Raw genomic sequence first — 13357 nt, 5'->3', positions numbered from 1 at the left:
TTACAAAGCGTAATTAATTAATCATTGGTCATTTCAATACAGTAATCGGTAGCATTCTTTTCCAAATTACAAATCATAATCAATAGCATTCAATTCCTTGTTACAAAGCGTAATTAGTAGCATTAATTTCCTAGTTACAAGCATTAGTAATTAATCATTGGTCATTTAAATACAGTAATTATCTCAATACAGTAATCACTAGCATTCTTTTCCCAGTTACAAAGCATAATTAGCAGCATTCGTTTCCTAGTTACAAAGCGTAATTAGTAGCATTACAAAACATAATCAGTATCATTCATTTCCTATTTACAAAACAATGAATAGCATTCATTTTCTAAATACAAAGCATTATTAATCATTGGTCATTTAAATACAGTAATCAGTAGCATTCTTTTCCCAGTTACAAAGCATAATTAGTAGCATTCAATTCCTAGTTACAAAGCATAATTAATTAATGTTCATTTCAATACAGTAATCAGTAGCAATCATTTTTCAGGTGACATTATTCATAGCTGATCAGCATTACACAGAATTCTCTTAAACTGCTATTATTATTTGGGACTGGTAATACATTTTGTTAGCAATGCATTGCGTTGGGATCGATAATTACTTGCTCAGGCATAACAATATTTGCTTTTGACCTATTGCTGCAAATGAGGATAGGTAACGTCATTCGTCATGAGTCAGCTGTAGCAAGGTTATGAAACAAGTCAGTATATGTGATCACATTTATAAATTATAGACACAAATGGGTAAAAAATAAAAATGCAAGTATTAGAACGGTATAATAAGTAACAGGTTTAGTAAGTATCATGAAAAGCTTCTGCTGGAAAATACAAAATGGATTATTAAGCTGAAAGAAGAAACGTAGACTATGCTGAAAAGTAGTGAACTTCGAATTAACAAGTAGTGAAATGTGTATAAAAAATGTGTTCCATAGCTGTCCTTTCCAAAATCTTCAGTCATCCTACTATGCAATATAACACCTGCTGTCAAAGCAAACTGCAACAAATACTTAAATAACTACATAGCATAAATACATAACTTCAACCTTATCCTCATCTGTAAAGAAAAAACTTCATTATTCATATCATCATAACTCCATCATTATCATCATCACCTGTAAAGAAAAAAACTTCATTATTCATAGTAGCATATTCTTCATCATTATTCTTCATCAGCATTCATTATCATCTGCAAAAAGTCACTTCATTACTCATTACATAACTATTCTTTATCTCTACCATATTATATCACTTAAAACTAAGATGTGTAGTTCTGTCTGACAGCTTGCATCAATCGCCTTGTATTCTGAAAGAAAAAATTAGTTAAGACTGCTATTCTTCGATGTGTATATTATATTCTTGTTAATGCTTGTTAATTCTGATCCATTTACTCGTCCTCATAAGGTTTTGTATCTTCTTTCATCTATTCCGTAGTTGAAATTCCCATTTCTGTTTAATTTATTTCCTTTACGCATCATTCTTTATGAAACTGATGAACAAAGATTAATGTCTTGTATTTAAATCATATACCCATTAGATAATGATTGGTTAATGGTGACACAATTAAGCATACAGCATAACATGACAGAAAAACGTAATATGTCAAAAGCATAGACAGTGTTCAAAGGCAAAAAAAAAAAAAAATGTACAGAGAATATCACAATGCAGCAGCAAAAAAAAGAAGAAAATGTAAAACAGTCACGATGTTGAGATATCACAGGGCAAAAATGTCAAAGTCAACTGGTGTGTTATACCTTCATTATTTCACAGTGCATACAAACAAAACGTAAAAACAATCATACATACAAAAAATGGAAAATGTGCACGGTCTGATGTGTAACGACAAGAAAAGCGACCTGCCAACCTTACCTTGCCGGGCACTTGCCAAGAAAAAATACGATAATCATCAGTAATTAGTAATGTGAATATAATTGCATAAGTGGTCATAAAATGTGTAAGTTCATCTGAAAAAAATGTGCACGGTCTGATGTGTAACGACAAGAAAAGCGACCTGCTAACCTTACCTTGCCGGGCACTTGCCAAGAAAAAATACAATCATCAGTAATTGTTCACATAAATATCTGGAAAATGTATTACAGTGTGATAAATCATAAAGTATGTTCATTCAATAAACGGTTTAACATTGGAGATATGGTGATTGCCTTTCGATTTTCTGGTTCTCAAAGTTTCGACGTGTACAACATTGGGGTGAGGAATGCTGCGAATCCGATATGGACCTGCGTATAGAAGTTCAAATTTACTGCACTTACCTTTTAATTTGCTGGATAAATAGTGTGTACGTACTAATATCTTCTGTCCAACGTGAAAGTCTCGGCGTCTACAAACCTGTTTTTGTTGTCTTCTCCGGCGCTCTGCGGCACGTTTGATGTTGTTCAGCGCAATGTCAATTATTTCGTGGTGTCTTAGTCGACGTGATCTAGGAAAATTTACTAACTCTTTGATTTTGTTTGGTGGTTCAACGTTTTTCAGTATAACAGACGGAGATAGCATAGTAGATTCATTTGGAATGGAATTAATTACATCTTGGAATGAGTGTATGTGTGTGTCCCAATTAACATGTCTTTTGTGGCAGTATATTCTACACAGTTTACCAATTTCTTTCATTAATCGTTCACAAGGGTTCGAAGAAGCGTGGTACTTGGATATATAAATCGGAGAAATGTTTCTAGCTCGTAACATTCGTGTCCATATAGCAGAACGAAATTGTGATCCATTATCTGAAATTACTCTCATCACATGCCCTACATGAAATAGAAAATGTTTTACAAATGCTTTCGAAACAGTTTTAGCAGTAGCTTTGCGTAACGGAGTGAAGGTAACAAATTTTGAAGTGAGTTCAACAGCGACAAAGATGTAGCAAAAACCTCTGTTAGTTCTCGGAATTGGACCAAAAATGTCTACTGCGGCCATATGTCTTAATTTAACAGGTACAATGGGATATAATGGAGGAATGTGTGAAGTGGTGTCAGACTTAGCTTTCTGGCAAATTTTACATGACGCTAAAACTCGTCGTATACGTTTTTCCATATTTGTAAAATAACAGTTCTGTCTCAGTATAAGAAAACATTTTCTAGCTCCGTAATGTGCGTAGCTTAAATGAGTGTACCAGATTAATTTGTTAATCAGTTCGTCAGGAATGCATAATAACCAATTGTTGCTGTCTGGATGAGAGCGGCGAAACAGAATGTCATTGCGTACAGTGTAGTGGTTCCTAATCGTAACATTATTCTTATCTTGCCAAAGGTGTTTAATTTCTTTCCACACATTGTCTTTATTCTGCTCTCGTGCTATGTCTTGTAATGACGATGAAATAAAATTTTCAAATGCAACTTGTTGAATGTACATGACGCTGAAATTTGCTTTGCAGAAGTTGGTTGCTACGTCTTGCTGATTGTTGCTGAGAGAACGGGATAATGCGTCTGCTATTACATTTTGTGTGCCGGGAATGTAAACAATCGTAAAATTAAATTCCTGTAAATACAGTTTCCATCTGCTTAATCTATCATGAGTAAATTTAGCCGAAAGTAAGAATTGTATAGCTCTGTGATCTGTGTAAACGGTGGTATGTCTGCCATAAAGAAAGTGTCTAAATCTCGTAAAAGCCCATACAACACATAATGTTTCTAGTTCAGTAACGGAATAATTTCGTTCAGCAGGTGACAAAATGCGGCTTGCAAATGCGATGTTCTTAATTACTATTGAGCCATCTTCTTCAATTTCCTGAAAAATATGTACGCCTAAAGCTGTGTTGGAACTGTCGGTGGCAATGGAAAAATTTCTGGTAAGATCTGGGTGCGATAAAAGTGGAGCATTCAACAAAGCATGTTTCAGGTTCACGAATTCAGAGTGTGCTTGCTTATCCCATGACCAAATAGTGTTTTTACCTGTTAATTGGCATAATCTAGGCGTGTCTAAAGCAGAGTGATGAATAAATTTACGAAAAAAGTTAATTAAGCCCAAAAAACTGCGTAATTGTTTCTTCGTCGTAGGAACAGTAATGTCACGTAGAGCTTGAAGTTTTTCCGGATCAGGCGCAATGCCTTCTGCTGAAATTACGTGTCCAAGAAATTTTATAGAAGTTTTACCAAAATGCGATTTACTGAGGTTAACTGTGAGTCCTTGTGCATGGAAAGTTTGCGATAGTCGTTCTAAAATCAGATTATGTTCAGACCAGTTAGCTTCTGCAATAAGAATGTCGTCTACGTACGTCGTAATTCTGTCTTTAAGTTCTGTCGGAAGTATTGTGTTCAAACCGCGAATAAAAGCTGCAGAGGAAATAGTTAAGCCGAACGGTAATTTGCAAAATTGATAACAGTCGCCAAAACAGAGAAAAGCTGTATATTTTCTGCAATTTGGATGAAGTTGAATTTGCCAAAATCCCGATTTTAAATCTAGTGTAGAATAAATAGCTGTACCGTGAAATTTCTGTAGAAGTTCCTCTAATGTCTGTGGTCGATCTGTTTCATTAATAATAATGTCATTAATGTGACGTGAATCAAGTACAAGGCGAAGTGAGCCATCTTTTTTCTTAACAATATGTAGCGGGTTTATGTACGGACTAACTGCCGGTTCTATAATTCCTTGGTCGAGCATATTCTGCAATTCTTTTTTAACTTGTTCTCTGTGGATATATGGAATGGGATAATGCTTTGCTTTAAATGTATCGTGCTGTTTGACTTGAAATTCGTACATAAAGCCGGACATAGTACCAGGAATGTTATCGAAAACTGGAGCTTGCTGTAAAAGAATTTTGTGTAATTGCGTTCGTTCGTCGTCTGTATTTGCACTGCTCTGTTTAACTTTGTCAGTAATCATCTGCATTACGTCGTAGTCAGTTTCGTCTGGAGTATTATAGTTGTGTACGTACGTATCCGTGAACAATGTGGGATTACAGTCTATGTTACGCAATACTGAAATGACCTCTGTACAATTAATTGTTTCCTCTTCTGATGATAATGAGTGCTGAAATTCTAAAGCCAATTGCACATTTTCGTCCTTCAACATTAAATAAGAATTTTGAAAGTCAACCACTGCGTCGTGTTGTACGAGAAAATTAGTACCTAAAATTACGTCTGTTGTCAACAAGGGAACAATCAAAAAATTTGAGTGAAAAGTATGACCTCCAATACAAAATGATAAATGCGTCTGTAATTTCACATCCACTCCTTTACTCGATACTGCTCCTTTCACTTTCGTTTTGCCTAAAGGAAATGTAGGATAAATATTCTCTTTGTTGCACTCGTTGAAAGTTTCCTCATTAATGACTGACATAGGTGATCCGGAATCAATTACTGCTGAAAATTTCGATGAACCTATTTTAACTTCGATGACAGGATGTGAAATGGTTTTCTGAACAACTGGTTTTTCCTGCAAAAGATTGTCTCTGATATCGTCAAAAGTAATTACATTCTCGTGAACAACATTTTGCGTGTCAAAAGTAGTGCTTGTGTTATTGGAAGATGCGTCCTGAACAGTATCTAGTCAAATTCTATCTGACGTGTTACTATTATCAGGAGGATGTTGTGGCATTTCTACTATTTGAACAGTTCTATTACTTCTTCCAGACGTATTACGCTCTGGATGATACCTACTGTCGGGTTCATTCATGAGAATAGGTTCTTGTGGATAATTTTGCTGTTGGTATGACCGACTGTTGTTAGATGTACGCTGAAAACTATCGTCATTATTTTTACGTCTATCGTAATAGTCATTCCTATACGGTGCATTGCGATAGGAATTGAAAAACTGTCTTCTCTGTACGTAGTTATTTCCTTGCTGCCGTGCGTTACTATTTGTTGTATCAGGGACTATACGTGCACGCGGTGAAACATTAAAGCCTGGTTGACCTTGTGCATTCCATTGTTGGTTAGGTATGCTAACCGGCTGACTTTCACGCTGCTGTGGTGGAAAACGTCTATTGTTACTAAAAGGTGGTTCCTGTTGCTGAAAATTTTGACGATATTGATAATCAGAATTTTGTCTGTGACTTAAGTTCTGGTAGTTTTCATTCCTAAAGCGTCTGTTATTTTTCCTATTGAAATTACGTGACTGATCATAATTACTGTAAGTTTGTTGACCTTGGTTATTATACGAAAAGTTTTTGTTTACAAAAGAATAATCAGATTGCTGCACTTCTAAAAGCTGCAGCAGATCCCTGAATGCCGAAATGTTTTCTTTTTGCTGACCGGTTAGAAGTGAAACTCTTAATGATCGTGGCAATTTAGAAATGCATAATTGTATAAGTGCAGATTCACTATAAGGTTCATTTAAATACTGATTTTGTTGCACCATGTGTTCAAAAAATTGCGTAACACTGGGAAAATTGGAGTTCTCATAATTTGGTAAACTAATTAGCTGATCTTTAATTCCGCGCTGTGTCGTCTTCGATCAGTACGCTGATAGAAAAGCATTCTGAAATTCCTCTACTGAATAACATTGTCTCGCGATCGGTCTCATACGAGTTGCCGGTTCGCCTTCCAAAAAGCTACAAATAAATTCCAGTTTGTGCGTTACAGGCCAAGTCGGTGGAAAAGCAAAGCTAAATTGTTGGATCCAATCTAGCGGGTGAATCTGTGTTCTGTCGTTTTTAAACACTTTAAATTTTCTTACTGACAGAAAATGTTTGTAATCGAAATTATCGTCTCTGTGTGATGGAACGGGATCAGGATTGCAAGAAAATCTGTTGAACTGTGGTTGTTCGGAATCTAAGTCCCGTACTCTCGGTAGATTACTCAAATTACACGCGCTGCGTGAGTCTGGCAAATGTTCGAAAAATGGCGTCTGCTGTGATGCGTTATTAACTGAAATACTTTTCATTTCTGTTACTTCCTGTTGTAAACTAGACAACTTTCTGCGCAACATGTTATTAGACGAATCAATTTCATTAATTGTCTGCTGTAAATTTTGAAATTCAGGTGTTTGATTAAACGAAACCGGTGAAGTATCATCTGATTTATTGTCATTAGTACTTTCGATGACGTCAATACGACTGGCCAATTCATCACATTTTTCAGTCAGTATTTTAACCTGATCATCGGTTTTAGTGTCTGTGGCATTAATCTGGTTTTGCAATTTACGTGTAGTTTCGTTCAGTTTTCTAACGTCAGCTTTGACGACATCGGAATCCTGTGTTAGTTCTAATTGTTCGAGTCTGTCGGTCACTGTTTGAATATCTATTGTGTGTGTATCTGTTTTTGATTTAAGATCCGAAATTTCGTCACGTAATTCTGTGTTCGACTGTTTGAATGTATTAATTTCGTCGGACACTGTGGCAATATTATTGTCTACATATGTTTTTGCCTTCGCAAACATTTTGCGTTTGTCTTCCTGTCTCTGAGCAGTGATTGTTTCCATTACTTGACGTTTTACTTTATTTTGATCATCAATAAATTTGCGGAAACGCGTATCACTGTTTTGTATGTGAACACTAAGACGTTCGTTAATTTGAGAGTTCTGTTGTTCGAATTTCGCGTCAATCTTTGCATCCACTGTGCGCGAAAGTTCTGCTGTCATTGCTTTAAATTCGTCGCGTAATTGTGTAGCTTTTTCAGAGCATTGTTTAGCGACTCCGCTAATTTCGTCTCTGAGTGTTTCTGTTGCAGCTGTTTGCAATTCCCTTAATTCCTGAGCAACAGCCTCAATTTCTTCGCGTAACTGTTCCTTAGTGTCATGACACTGTGCGGCAACGGCTCTAATTTGTTCACTAAGCTGTCTCGAATTGTTGTCTAATTTTTCATTTAACTGTCTGGAATTGTTGTCTAATTTTTCATTAAACTGTTTGTTCTGCTCACTAAGTTGTCTGAAATCTTCACTCTGTTTGTCTTGTTTTTCATTAAGTTGTCTGAAATTTTGTTGCAAAAATGCCATAATTGGATCCGATAAAAAATTAGCATTTCTGTTCTCTGTGTTAATTAATGCTGGATCTGGAATTGTCTCATTTTCCGTAACCATTTGGTTATTCTGAGATTCACAAAAAGGTTTGTCAGTCGGATGTGTACTGTCAGACATTATTTCCGAATTAAATAAATCCGGCGTACTTTGTGTATCCTGCTCATTCTCATTAGAGAAATTTGTTTGTACGTTATTTGAATTTTCCAAACCGGGTGTGTTAAGCTGGGCAGCGCTCATTCCAACAGAACGCCCCGCGTCATCAATTGTCGTCAAATTAACAGAGGAGACAATTGAGTTCTCTTGTTCATCATTAAGGTAAAAGTCGTCATTCGCGATTGGAACGCACTGACTGTTAGTGAACGCAGGATTGTCATCATTGCACTGCGTGTCACTAGTACTATTGGTGAAGTTATTTAATTCGGTCATTTCGTTCATGATACCTCGCGATACACTATTCACAGTCTTTCGCGGCATTTTCACAATAGTCACAATTAATCACAAAACAAATAAGCACAATGCAAAATCAACACACAAATACAACAGAGCAACGAATTGCCGTTGACCTGTAGAAAGAAAGTCACAAGATTAGTAAAAGCGTTGCGCCAAATCCTAATTATATCTAAGAAATAAGAGCAGATATCTGACTGTTTTTCAAAAGATTCTCTACGAAATACGATCCTGGACCGGGTGTCGCCAAGTGTAACCTCCCCACAAAAATATTCGAATGACAATACTTAATAGAAATGGAGCAAAAATATTAATGACAAAGACAATTAAACAAAATTTAGCAATCTGACTCAAGTATAAGTTCTCCACACAAAATGTAAGATAATCCCATGATAATGAAACTACAGTGATAATCAAAACTCAATTTAACCGAAATGTCGGTCTTTGGCCCTGTGCAAAAATCAGAATTATTTTCTTACCTCAGTATGACTGCATGTCAAAATTCTGCTCTTATTGTTGGGTGCGGCTTGGATGAAATGCATTGCAAGTATTTTGTAATCTAACTGAAATTTTTGTTTAAGGAAATGAAAGGAAATCGAATGATTCTTTAGTTAAAAAAATTGCTTTGCAATCAGATTATTATTGGGGCGATTCTTGAAAGTTAGTTACAATGAATGTACATTAGATTATCTGATGAAGGCAAAGCTGCATGAGTACTTATTTAATAAAATTATACCTCATCCTGAATCTCGACCATTGCGGTGCCGACGCCCGCCGACTGCTCTGGGCTACCACTACTGAACTCTCTCGCAACTAGACCGCAACTCTACTCGGCTACAACTGCCGACAGACTACTGCTCGCTACTACTGCAACAGCACTACTGCGCCTCGAGCGCAACAGCTCTGGTCAGAGATTCTACAATGCCTCGCCATCGCCGCCGCACAACATACGTGTTTCATTTGTCCATATTAAAAGGCTGTGTTGTTATGGTTTGTTCAGCTACATCCATCGATATGGTTCGCAGAATCTTGTTAACTATTGTTTATAAACTTGCAAAGGACGCTTAAAACACGTCATTACAATCAACTCTATTATGTCAGTATAAGGAAGATGGTCATCAAAAAAGAATGTTTCGATTTAACTATCGATGTGTTGATTCTGGTCTTATCTGTCACTTGTATTGCTTCCTGCGTATCTTCAGGCTGCTTGACGAAATATCCAACCAGACACATTATAAAAACTGTTGTATTTATAAATGTTCCACATCTCCTCCTAAAGCAATGGACCGATTTTAACCAAATTTGGTACACTTATCACTTATTGACTAAATTATAGTATTCACTTGTCGTGTGCTAGGCCGCTTTTACAATCTCACACTCACACTTTCTATAGGCTGTTTGTTATGTTTACGAAGCATTTTCTTGCTGACGATTCCCATTAAATGATGCAAAGAAAGAAAATTATCATTTACAACGTTTTCACTGTTCATTCAGTAAAACGCCGCATGAAACATGATGTTTCAGTTTATTACTTCCTTACCATAGACTGTATTCACGGCACACTTTGCAGATAGTATTCGCATACATCGCAGATGACATTGCTATCCTGAGTGAAAGTGAAGAAGAATTAAATGATCTGCTGAACGGAGTGAACAGTCTAATGAGTACACAGTATGGTTTGAGAGTAAATCGGAGAAAGACGAAGGTAATGAGAAGTAGTAGAAATGAGAACAGCGAGAAACTTAACATCAGGATTGATGGTCACGAAGTCAATGAAGTTAAGGAATTCTGCTACCTAGGCAGTAAAATAACCAATGACGGACGGAGCAAGGAGGACATCAAAAGCAGACTCGCTATGGCAAAAAAGGTATTTCTGGCCAAGAGAAGTCTACTAATATCAAATACCGGCCTTAATTTGAGGAAGAAATTTCTGAGGATGTACGTCTGGAGTACAGCATTGTATGGTAGTGAAACATGGACTGTGGGAAAACCGGAACAGAAGAGAATCGAAGCATTTGAGATGTGGTGCTATAGACGAATGTTGAAAATTAGGTGGACTGATAAGGTAAGGAATGAGGAGGTTCTACGCAGAATCGGAGAGGAAAGGAATATGTGGAAAACACTGATAAGGAGAAGGGACAGGATGATAGGACATCTGCTAAGACATGAGGGAATGACTTCCATGGTACTAGAGGGAGCTGTAGAGGGCAAAAACAGTAGAGGAAGACAGAGATTGGAGTACGTCAAGCAAATAATTGAGGACGTAGGTTGCAAGTGCTACTCTGAGATGAAGAGGTTAGCACAGGAAAGGAATTTGTGGCGGGTCGCATCAAACCAGTCAGTAGACTGATGACCAAAAAAAAAAACATCACTGAATATACCAGCAAAATGTTATCTTTGTACGACACATCGTTCAGGAGATATGACGTCATAAACACTGAGATGAGCGAAAAACTGCTCCATCACGAATGATGTTTTAATTTATTCCTTTTTTACTACTATATACGCAGTTCACAGACAGTAGCCACATATACCACTGGATGTGGCTGCAAAACTACATCATTGTGCAACATACAAATCAGGAGACGTGACGTCATAAATATTGAGCTGAGTCAAAATGAAAATTCAGGGTGAAATTCACTAGAGACACAGGTGAAACCTGGAAACAAATACGTGTGAAATATATACACACATAAAAAAAAATTGCATCACCTCGGTTCCGAGAGTTCCGGAACCTGTACAGAAAATTGGAATAGAGATCAACATAAACATCATTTCTACCCTTTTTATTGCTCATGAAAATCACACAAGGCGTGTAGTACCACCATACAGCGAGACCTTCAGAGGTGGTGTTCCAGACTGCTGTACACACTGGTACCTCTAATACCCAGTAGCACGTCCTCTTGCATTGATGCGTGCCTGTTTTCATCATGGCGTACTATCCACAAGTTCATCAAGGCACTGTTGGTCCAGATTGTCCCACTCCTCAAAGGCGATTCGGCGTAGATCTATCAGAGTAGTTGGTGGGTCACGCCGTCCATAAACAGCCCTTTCCAAACTATCCCAGGCATGTGCGTTAGGGTTCATATCTGGAGAACATGCTGGCCAGTCTAGTCGAGTGATTTCGTTATCCTGAAGGAAATCATTCACAAAATTTGCACAATGGGGTGCGAATTGTCTTCTATGAAGACGAATGCCTCTCCAATATCGTTGCACTATCGATCGGAGGATGGCATTCACGTATCGTACAGCCGTTACGGCACTTTCCATGACCACCAGTGGCGTACGTCTGCCCCACATAATGCCACCCCAAAACAGTAGGGAACTTCCACCTTGCTGCACTGGCAAGGCGTTCAGCCTGACCAGGTTGGCTTCAAACACGTCTCCGACGATTTTCTGGTCGAAGGCATATGTGACAGTCATCGGTGAAGAGAACATGATGCCAATCATGAGCGGTCCGTTCGGCATGCTATTGGACTCATCTGTACCGCGCTGCATGGTGTCGTGGTTGCAAAGATGGACCTCACCATGGACGTCGGCAGTCAAGTTGTGCATCATGTAGCATATTGCACACAGTTTGAGTCGTAACACGACGTACTGTGGTTGCGCAAAAGCATTATTTCAACATGGAGGCGTTGCTGTCAGGGATTCTCCGAATCCGTAGGCAGCGGTCATCCACTGGAGTAGTAGCCCTTGGGCGGCATGAGCGAGGAATGTCATCGACAGTTCCTGTCTCTCTGTATCTCCCCCATATCTGAACAACATAGCTTTGGTTTACACCGAGACGCTTGAACACTTCTCTTGTTGAGAGCCCTTCCTAGCACAAAGTAACAATGCGGACGCGATCGAACCGCGGTATTGACCGTCTAGGCATGGTTGAACTACAGACAACACGAGCCGTGTACGTCCATCCTGGTGAAATGACTGGAACTGATCGGCTGGTGCACCCCCTCCGTCTAATAGGCACTGCTCATGCATGGTTGTTTACATCTTTGGGCGGGTTTAGTGAGAGCTCTGAACAGTCAAAGGGACAGTATCTGTGATACAATATCCACAGTCAACATCTGTCTTCAGGAGTTCTGGGAACCAGGGTGATGCAAAACTTTGATGTGCATATTTGTGAAACATCTTTGACATGTGCGTACGCAGGCAAAGACGCAAGTAAAAAGCCATGGAACTATTTGAGCCAAATCTGGTACACATATTAGTTACAGTCTGAAAATAAATACTGACGTAGTAAGAACCACCAGCCCATTATTGGTGTGAGCGTGATGACGTGGAGCGAGAAGGAGGGAGGAGGAATTGGACAGCGAGAGGGAAGGACGAAATTTTGGAAATTTGTGGTAAGTTCTTATGGGACCAAACTGCTAAGGTCATCGGTCTTAGGGGTACACACTACATAATCTAACTTAAACTAACTTATACTAACGACAACACACACTCCCATGTCCCAGGGAGGACTCGATCCTTTGAGGGGGGGGGGGGGGGAAGGAGGAGATGGGTACAGATGGGAAAGTAGAGAAATGCACAGAGAAAGGAAACAGGGGGAGATGTGTAGAGAAAGGAAAGAGGAGGAGATGGACACAGATAGGGGAGGAAGAGAGAGGCAGAAGAAGGGGAGGAGAAGATGAACGGACAGAGAAGGAGGGGGAAATGGACACAGAAAGGGGAGAGATGCACAGAGAGAGGGATGAGGAGGATATAGACAGACAAAGAGGAGGAGACAAATAGGTAGAGGGGGGAGGAGGAGATAGCTAAGGATAGGAGGAATTGGATAGAGAGAGGGGGAGGAGGGGATGGACAAAGAAAGGGGAATGAGGAGATGGGCAAAGGGAAGGGGGAGATGAACAGAGTAGGAGGAGATAGAGAGGGGAGGAGCAGATAGAGAGAGGGTGGAGGAGATGGAGTGTGAGGGGTTGGACAGAGAGAAGGGGTGGAGGAGATGGACAGAGAAGAACGAGGAGATGTATTAACATAAAATTGTCTGCCCCCGG

General features: G+C 38.8%; 1 protein-coding gene across 1 annotated transcript in view; it reads left to right on the top strand.

Moving 5' to 3' along the window:
• Positions 1-13357, top strand: part of LOC126199447 (uncharacterized) — a 105213-nt gene that overhangs the window by 43611 nt on the left and 48245 nt on the right. The window lies entirely within an intron of this gene.

The sequence above is a fragment of the Schistocerca nitens genome, chromosome 8 (genome assembly GCF_023898315.1).
Source record: "Schistocerca nitens isolate TAMUIC-IGC-003100 chromosome 8, iqSchNite1.1, whole genome shotgun sequence".
Lineage (NCBI taxonomy): Eukaryota > Metazoa > Arthropoda > Insecta > Orthoptera > Acrididae > Schistocerca > Schistocerca nitens.
This window is presented reverse-complemented; position numbering and strand designations above follow the sequence as displayed.